This window comes from Crinia signifera, chromosome 5, assembly GCF_055691185.1.
Source record: "Crinia signifera chromosome 5, ASM5569118v1, whole genome shotgun sequence".
Classification (NCBI taxonomy): Eukaryota; Metazoa; Chordata; class Amphibia; order Anura; family Myobatrachidae; genus Crinia; species Crinia signifera.
Window position 1 is genome coordinate 278,381,615 of NC_139221.1, and position 10,537 is coordinate 278,392,151.

Below are 10,537 nucleotides of genomic sequence, written 5' to 3' on the forward strand. Positions count from 1 at the left end.
CTATGGATTAAATGAAAGTATTTAAACATGTTTAAATGTTCCGCAGGTCTAGACTCCGTGTAACATGCAGCAAATATATAAGCCCCCGCCAACCAGTTAGCGTATGATCTCCTGGCATCCTCCGCAGCCGGGCCCTTAGCCTTTGCTGCATCCAAAGCCTTCTTCGCCTCATGTGTTATGGAAAACATATCCACAAATCTTCCCCTCCTAATCTTGTCCCTGATTTTTGATCTCAAACCCCTCAAAATAGCTGTATTAGAGCAGTGAACCGCATCGCCTGAAGCATCTGGGCCTACCCTGGCTGCACTACTGGCCACACTCCTAGAACCTCCTGCCTCCTTCTTCTTTCCTCTAATCTTCTGCGCAAAATACTTCATAAGCTTACGCGGCCTACCATCCGAGCTGGATGAATCAGTAGAGCTGTCAGAATGAGAACCTGCTACATTTAGCTGCGCCGCTTGCGCACTCTCACCTGCTCCTGCTGACGAAGGCCCCGCCTGCTCTTCTGCAGCGACTGATGGTCCCGCGTCGCACGGTGCGCCCACCGCGACTTGACTCGCTGACTCCAAAGCCTCTGAGACACTACCCGGTCCTGCCGAAACAACCTGTAAAGGAATGCTGACAGGGGCAGTGTTAACCACATTCTCCCTCACCACACTTGACACCGGCACCTCCCCGCTCCCTGCCGCTCCCCCATTCTGCTCATTGCCCTGCACCACCTGCTGCTGCGCTGTTGCCGGACTAGGAGGCCTAGCTCCCATAGAATGCGATGGGGGAGGGGGTGGAAATTGATAAACTCCCTGCTGACCCCCCATGGGCACACCTTGCTGGCCGCTACCCCCATAAAACCCCACGGGTACCTGAGCATAGCCCGAATTCACCCATAGCTGCTGCCCTTGCATACTGGGGGCCCCGCCCCTCCATGCCTGACCCGGGGGCTGGTAAACTATCTGCTGCGGATTGCACCACTGGGGGCCACCCAACAACTGACCTTGTAAGCCCTGCTGGACCGTCGCCGTATTAAAATACGGGGACCAGCTCCCAAACTGAACAGGCTGCAATGCCGGCTGACTGATTGGAACCCCACTAAACCCCTGGGGCCCTGTGGGAGGAGCGACTGACAACGATCTCTGCCCTACTACCGGGGTAGACTGTTGCTGAGCAAATACAGTTAATGGGGAGGACCTAACCCTAACTATGGGTGAAAAAGTCCCCCTCCCCGAATGAGGAGACTGCCAGTCGCATACTCTGACCCCCGACTGGCTGCGCACAGGGGACAGGTTCACTGCTTGAACCTGCTGCTGCATATCTCCAGCCCCTGAGGCTGTGAGAATGCCCCTTGCTGCATTGAAGTCCACAGTGGACAAAATGTCCGCCGGAGATAAGGGGGCGGGGCTAACCGCCACCTCTGTACCCCCACTCACAGATACATCCCCCCTTAATTGCGGGCTCCCCTCCCTGCTGGGCGCCCTGCTGCCCTGCGCCCCCCTAGCCAGCCAGGCCTGTAAGCCAGACGGCGAGGGAGCCGCACCCAGCGACGCGGCAGGCGCGGCAGCCATTACCGCGTCATACCCTCCTGCCGAGCGAGCAGCCGCCCGCCCAGCCGATGCGCTGCGCCCACGCGCCCTCCCTCTAGCCCCCGCTGAGGTACTTGCGGGGGCTGGGGCTGGACGCGAACCCCCCGCCGCTGCCGCCGCCATGCGCGCTCCCCTGGCCGCCTGAGATGACGCGGCTGCCAGTAACGGCCTTGCCGCCTCAGCCAGCCGCCGGGGAGGGGGAGCACTGCGACGAGGACGAGACATCACCCTACCTACAGAAAATTACACCCCTACACTATCCAACGCAAAACCGCGCAGCTATGAGGCCGCAAGGCGCCAACAGGCCGCAGTGAGACAGCGCTCCCTGACAGAAAAAATTGTCAGAAATAATTGCGAAAGCTTGAAAACGAAGTTGTAAGAATATAGACAGACCAGGAAAGCGATAAAAGGTTGAATAGTAGAGAAATAATAAGTTAAATCAGCACTTAGCCTTATCAGACCCCAGGGAACAGCAGTCTCCAGGAATCCAAAAATTCAGCAAGAGGAATAATTTACCTCAGCCAGCTCTTAAATAAACTCCTAAACCCCTCCCCCTGCTCTGCTATCACTGGCTGGCTGCTCTACCTCCAACCAATAACTATCCTTGACTGAAACACCAATAAACTATCAGCTAACTAATTCTTCATACAAAAACAGGGTGCTTATCTAATCTCAAGCTTAGGTAAGCATTCGATTCTATTAATAATAACAACAGAATACAGAGCCTGATTCATAGGTGGGCACAATTCCAATTTTTTCACAAATGGACAATGTTATTTGTACTGCTACTTATAGTGTGGACTAGGGTGTGAATGATTGACAGACGGTGAACATTTTGGGGAGGTAATTGGGAATGGGAAGTGGCAAATAAACACAGGTTATTTATTTATTAACAGTTTCTTATATAGCGCAACATATTCCATTGCGCTTTACAATAGGAGACAGTGATACAAACTGGGTATTTACAGACAGTCAAAGGTATGAGGGCCCTTAACGCAAGCTTACAATCTATAGGGAAATAAGCATTGATACACAAGGATAGATATACTTTATTGCATACAAACAGTATATACATTGCAGAGAAAAGACATGTTGAAATTATCAAATCAATAAACACAATACAAAAAGTATTCAAACATTGTGCAATACATAAAAAAGAAAAAACTATTATTCAAAAGAAATTGGAGGATCATTAAGCAAAATTTGCTCCTCATACCAAAGAGTTCTTCGAAAACAAGGAAATATAGCTTGTTTAGTAAATAGTAGTACAATTTCAACATAACTGCCCCAAGTATCAAAGAGTTTTTTGTGCGGGTTTCTTTTTGAAGAGGGGTCTCAAGCCAGTCCATATGAAAAAAAAAAAATTATCACTAAAAATGGTACTTGTGTATTTTGGCGGCGCCCCCGATTTCCATCGCGCGATGTTTTAATCGCATCGCATTGCATGCCATGCACCCGATGGCATGCGATGCGATGTGACGCGATTTTTGCCCCCTATACGATGAAAGATTGTATAAGCACCCTAAAGGGTGCTTTTAAGTGCCGTAATGGGTTCTTACAATGTTAAATGCACCCCCACGCCACCCCTCCACTATAAACGTGTCCCCCCACTACGCGTCCTCTGACCTTTTCATACCCCCACTATCCACGTCGGCGTGGAGTTGAGAATAGAAAGTGTGGCGAGCGCAGCGAGCCACCGAGCCCGAAGCGTGGTGAGCGCAGCGAGCCCCGCGATGGGACGCGGATACCTTCACAGGTATCGGAGTCCCCTCGCGGCCTTCACAGGTATCCGCTGCACTCGCCACGCTTCGGGCTCGGTGGCTCGCTGCGCTCGCCACACTTTCTATTCTCAACTCCACGCCGACGTGGATAGTGGGGGTATGAAAAGGTCTGAGGACGCGTACCACCGTCCCTCGCGGGCTCGCTGCGCTCACCACGCTTCGGGTTCACGTTTATAGTGGGGGGGGGGGTGGCGGGGGGGTGCATTTAACATTGTAAGCACCCATTAGGGTGCTTATACAATGTTTAATCGCATCGCATTGTATGGCATTGTATGCCATATACAATGTCATACAATTTTAAAATTGTATGGCATTGTACAATATCGCGCGATATCATGTCGCATCGCATACCATCGTATGCCTTATGGTATGCGATGCGATGGGCGCCGCCAAACTACACAAGTACCCTAAAAACTTTTAGAGTTGGAGGGGTCTCTTGAATCTACACTTGCAATATGGTTTTATGAGTGGCAGATGAGATAGCCAACAACAATTTTTTAACTGCTCTAGGAACCCTAGTTCCTTCAGGTAGAAGGCCAAAAATAGCCCAATCATGAGTATATGTCGCGTAATTAACTAAATGTTCATGCTTCAGCTTTTGATGATGCCATTTCCATTTAAGAAGTTTAAATGTCCCAAATTGATGTTAGGCTATATTTTTGCATTTTCTTTTCAAGTGAGAGGTTGTTAGTGCCTACATTCTTTAACTTGCCAAAGTACACATGTATGTTTACTCTGGGCAATGTGACAGTCCACAATTATTGGGGGCAGAGTTGAATTATAAAATTGGATATTTATTTGGTCTATTTGTGCTCATAAAAGAATTTACTGTTCGTTCAAAATCCTTTTAATCAAGCTAAACTGATATTGAGCATTACTGCCCACGTAATGCCTGATTCATGTACAAACAATGCACCACTGCTTAATAAGTACATTTTTAACATAATATTGTAAGTACCATTACATTTAAATACCATTAATGATAAACTCTTCTTTGGATAAAAATACTGATTTAAAAATGTAAAGAGATTTTACTCTCCTGGAAAAACATTGTGTGAAAAAAATGGTTCAACATGACTAGATCTATTCTTACATAAGAAAAAACACTACAATGTTTAGTAATAAACAAACTCTGTGATAGTTAAGATGTGTAAAATATGTACAATATGTATATTTTTTTAGAAAAAAATTATCTATATCTTCCAAAACATTGTGAATTGGCAACTGTTCTGCTTCCAAGACCCTATACCCTGGGTCTTGGAAGCGGAATGCCCAGAGTCATTTGAACTTGTGGTACAAGGCCTTTGTTCACCTAAATGCTCCAGAGCCTTAATGAGGCATGGACCTTTGGGCAGCAGCTACAGGGGCAGCACAACAGCTAGATCTTCTGCATGGCTTCTGCCCTTAAGGCATCTTGTTTGTTCTTCACGCAATAGGCGGTGGTATTTGTGCTCTTTTGTTTGGCCACCGCCTATGATCCGGGGTTTCCACGGCATCTTCATTCTTTACATAGTGGTTGGTGGCCTTTGCACTCTTTTGTATGGCCACCGCCTTCCAGAGATCTTCTGTCCACAGGAGCTCTTCATTATTCCAAAAGAGCTCAAAGGCCACTGATTACCGGGTGAAGAAAGAAGACTCGTTGAAAGCCCCTGATGGAGGGTGGCCATGCAAAAGAGCTCTTTCTCGGGGGGTGGGGGTTTAAGGGTAGGGTATGGGGGCAACCAATAATAAGGGCAGCCGGACCCTGAAATCTGTCACTGCTGGTCATTGAGCCACACTGTTTAAATCCTATTGTCAGTTGGGTATCATGAAATGTCAGAGCACCATGGATGCTTACTGGACCAAAACCTGCTGCTTTGTGTGGCTTCTGTGTGATTATCTGCTGCCTCATGTGTACTGAGCCTGCTTTCTATTTTACTCTTTGCTTTGACTCCTTGGCTTTATCATGAACCTCATTGGCTATTGACTTATGCACCAACCCTTGGTACTGGAAAGACTGCTCTGTGCTTGGTGACCAAGCTTTCTAGGCTAGGACAGCCTAACACGCTAGGAATCAGATCAGATGGCTTCAACCTGTGAATTCCTTGCAGGGGTTTTGTTGGTAAAACCTTTCAGTGTATTAGGCTCTGGGTCCCTCTATGTTGTGCAACTATTACCTGGTGGCATTGAATCAAATATTTAGCATGTCACTTGTGATACACAAAAGGGGCCATTCTCAATGCCATCCTACTTTTGGTCCAGAATGAAATAAACTCCATGTAACCTCCATGTAGCCTCGTGCAGGCAAGATCCTGGAAGCATCATCAGCAGACCTGAAGAAGAAGGTAAACCTGGAACTGGGCCTGAAGACTTTAAGCCGTAGTCTGCGCAGCATCCAAGATGCTTCCAAGAGAGTGTGTCAAAGTATGAATTTGGGACACTACAGTGTGGCATAATGCAATCAGGGGCACTATAGTGGGATATAGTGTGAATTGGGGCATCATAGTTAGGCATATAGGCCCTTATTCTGGTTCATTCGCAAAGGCAAATTCCTGCAGGTGGAGCAGATGTAACTTGTGCAGAGAGATTTAGATTTGGATGTTATTTTGTTTCTGTGCAGGGAAAATACTGACTGCTTAATTTTACACTGCAATATAGATCTCACTTTGAAGTAAAACCCCACCCAAATCTAATTCTCTCTGCACGTTACATCTTCCCCACCCCCCTGCAGTGCACATGGTTTTGTCCATTTGAGAAGTGAACCAGAATAAGGGCCTTAGTTTCTACCAAAGGTAAAAAGTATCAAGTGCTGCTCTGGGTGGTTATGAGATAGTGATACATTCACTTCACAATGGGATTTAGGGGGTGATTCAGATTCATTCGCAAAGCACATTTTGGTTTGCTAATGGATAAAACCATGTGCACTGCAGGTGGAACAGATGTAACGTGTGCAGAGAGAGAGTTAGATTTGGGTGGGGTGTGTACTTCAAACAGGATATCTATTAAAATGTCAAAATAAAGCAGCCAGTATTTACCCTGCACAGAAACCAAATAACTCCCCCAAATCTAACTCTCTCTGCACATGTTACATCTGCCTCACCTGCAGTGCACATGGTTTTGTCCATTAGCAATCCAAATGTGCTTTGCGAATTAACCTGAATCAGGACCTTAGTGCTGCATATGCTGTGGTAATGCTATGCAGTGCTATAACAACCCAAGAGGACACATCTATACCGCTGTGTGTGTGTTGTCTAATTGTGGGATTCTTCGGTAAACACCACCATCAGTCTCCGCAAATACTAGGTGATAGATTGAGAATCCTGAATCCTCCACAATTTTGTGACAAAGCTTGTGTTAAATTGCATGTGACTGTGTTTATTTTACAGGAAGCTCCTATTGCACTGTGTAGGTATTTGTTACTGTATTGATGTGCATCGGATGCTCAAAAACAAATGAAAATAGCGCACCACGGTGAAACCACACTAAAAATATATGCTCATACAACAAATATGAAACGGTATGGAGACAGTTGGTAAAATGACCTTTTACTTTCACATCCGTTTACATGCATTTAACTGGCATTAAAAAAGCCTGTAAAATGTAAAATTCTAATGGCATTGATTATGTGGCTTAATGGAGCTTGGCGGTAATAGTGCACAGCTGCAGTGGAAAGGCGGATGAGGTTGAACAATGTAGTTTATGTTCATGGTTCATACTGTATCTGAAGATTTTGAAATTAGGGTTTAGTGATCCTTTAAATACAGTTGTGTAGTATAATATATGATTATGGGATATATTAAACACACATCTACAAAAAGAGTGTAACTATTCGTGGTCGCTGCACACTTAATTTTACATCCACAAGGATGTAACTGATTGGGATCATTCTAATTGTAGGTTTCTAAAAAGGCTGTGGCTTTGTAAATGAAAAACCCCATAAAAATCGGTGTGGTATATTTTGTCGTGGTTCTTAATGTTGAAATGCAGAATGCCGACACGCATGACAGGTCAACATTGACCACATCGAGCCTCATTGTATCAACATATTACATTTTGACATGATTAGAATATCAACAAAATGTTCATATTGGCTGAGTGATGACATAAGGTACCCATACACGGTACAATTGCCGGGTGCGATGAGATGCGCGCTCCCGCGCACATCCCATCGCACAGCTCAAAAAGTATGTGCTGCCCATAGTTTTTGTGCTAGATTGCATTGCATTGCATCTCATTGCATTGCAAACCGTATGCCATGCGATCTAGTCCAAATTGCTCCCTATTGTAGGTGTTAGCAGGGCTCCTGGGACAGCGACAAATAACTCTGTAGCAGTAGTGGGTGCACTCAGTTTGTAAAACAGTGGCCGCATTTGGATCCTGCTGTGAATCACACAAGTGCTGCTATACATGCAGTTGCCGCTTCAGGGCTTGGAACCTGGAGGCCAATGTCTCCATTGCCTCTGGTAGTCACACCCTTGCCGCTAGTGCTGTCTACGCTGAACCATTCCCATAGTGCCTAATCTTAACGGTACTCTCCTGGTGCTTGCTTGCAATCCTTCGCTTAGTGTCTAACCCTCTCATCCGTACCGTAATCACCTGGTCCATGCAGAAAGTCAACATTTCACATGAGTGGATAATCTCCATATGTTAACAAATTCAATGTCGACACAGCTAATCAGGGTTAAGTGCATCTAAAGCACTCTGACAGCACGATCCTCCGCTGTCAGCACATTGGAGGCAGGCGGCTCACCCCGCAGTCAGTGCGAGGTGAGCTGCTGCAGGTGAGAGGGGGAGAGTCTGCGCAGGAGCCTGGTTTTGTAGGTATGGTGTAAAATTAAGAGGTGGACTACAAGTCCCAGTGGGCCCATTAATGCCCCGCATGCTGGGACTTCTGGTTCGCCAAGTCTCAGCATGCAGGGGAGGTTTGCTGGGACTTGTAGTTCACCTGTAAAAAGCAATGTTTTTTGGTGTGATTGCAACGTATCAGGCCGGCATCCACCGCACATCGGACACCGGTGACAGCCCTTGGACGGGTGAAGCCTGGGGGGGACCCCTTTATTGGGGGTTTCCCAGGTACCCCATCCAGGGCTGACCAGCCACAGTGAGCATGATGTGGCCGGGGACCTTATGTAAAAAGTGTCCCCCAGCTGGGGTTGGTTTCAGAAATACGGGAGACCCCCCACACTTTTTTTTTTTTTGGAACCAGGTCCGGCTCAATGAGCTCGGGGCTGGTTATGCTCAGGAGGGGGGACCCCACGCAATTTTTTTTTTTTTTTACTTTTACACATTTTTAAAGACAGAACCATGCACAGATCTCAATGATCTGTGCATGGTTCTGTCAAATTCGCCTGTCAGAACCTGGTCTATTTTTCTGGTGATTTTTGGTAACAGTTACCAAAAATTGTACCCTATTATATTAGCGAGTTATATACTTTATAATGGGAAAACATCTGGATGTGAATTGAAGTGTGACTAAAAATCGCCATTTAAAAATGTGCAAATTCGCAGCAAAATTTTTTGTACAGCAAATCGCACCCTATTGCATGTGTGATTTTTGGAAAACGTGCGATTTCGCCTGTTTTTTACCAAAAATCGCACATGTCTACAAAATTGCCCCCTATTACATTTCGCCCTATATTTCCTATATAAACATTACAGGTCATTATGATGAACAAAAATGTTTGCTTGGCAATTTTCACACCTATTTTCACAAATTCACTTGGCACTCAAAGGGTTAAGCCTGTAATATAAATGCTTTCAGGACTCTACAATTGATAGAGTAACCACACTACATTTCCTCTCGCTCAGGATTTTACCCTCTTATACAGTGTGTGTTTGAAACTTTACACTCTGTCTAATTTATAACAATTTTGTTCTGCACCACATAATGACTTTTGTCTTACTATACATAATTAATCAAAACAATCTGTGGTTGCCAATCATCCTATCTAATGATGTGGTGAAACAGCAGTGTGCAATACAGTTTAATGCAATATAAATAAACAAAGCGAAGCGGCTTTTTATTTGTGAAGATAAAAACAGTGTAGGATTATGCAATTCTGAATAGGAAACACTTGCATTGTTTCCTTTCAACGTTAGAACTTACATTTTACTTTTTTTTTTTCTTTTCTGATTTGCACTTGTCAGTTTACATTATGAGGAACTTTACGATGAAAAGAGCCCTGAAACAATATTTGTTCACAAAAATATTGTTTCTGAATAACATGAGGGAACACAGATGCTGAAAGGACTGGTTTCACAATGTATTACAAAAATGTACACTACTACACTACAAGCGAATCACAGGATGAAATCTTGGACCAAGGCCCTGATTCCAATCCATTCGGTCTCCCGCGTGTTTGCACGGTGGACCGATGGTTGGGACCTGTACATGCGCATAATTAGTTATGCGCATGTACGGGCCTTTTGTTCGTGCGTCCTCGCCGACCTGAACTGTCGGCATGGCGCTCGCAAGGGGATACGGCAGCTGGGGGAGGGGCGATTTGGCAGGGCGGGCCCTCTGAGACTCGTTAAGCTTCGGTTTTTGCCAGGGCAAGCAGTATTTGTCCTGTCTCAGTGTGAAAGGGTCTTTCTGAAATTCCTGGGTGTTATGCCCTGGGAATTACACACAGGTTATTTGCAGGGTTATTCCTGGGTAATACAGGGGTGTGTGGCAGTGTGAACAGGCTAGACCCGGGTTTTTCTCACAGAATGCCAAAAAGCAAGTTCATTGCTTTGCTCAAAGCTGCTTTTTAAACATCCAATCAAAGCTGCTCTTAGATGTCACACACTTGATGGCAGGCATACCAGGGTAAGCAGTGTGCACGGGCCAGGTCGAAGGTGCAGTATGAATGGGGTCTGTAGAGCTGAGATGCTCTATGCCCCCAGAGCCGGCCTTAGTCTAAATGAAGCCCTAGGCAAGATTTTGGCTGGTGCCCCCTAGCACCGCCACTAGTTCCGCCTCTGACCCTGCTCCCCTATCCCAGCACCATCAACCCTCATCATAGCAGTCAGTTTGGTGCTCCTACCCGCAATATTTTAAATAGAAACAGTGCACACATTTGGTGCGCAGCCCAAACAGGGGTGTGTTCTTGCTGGGAAAGGGCATGGCCACCCAATAGTACCCCCAATTCAAATTATGCCACACAGTAGTGCCACTTTATTCACATTATATCATGCGATGGTGTCCCTTATTCACGT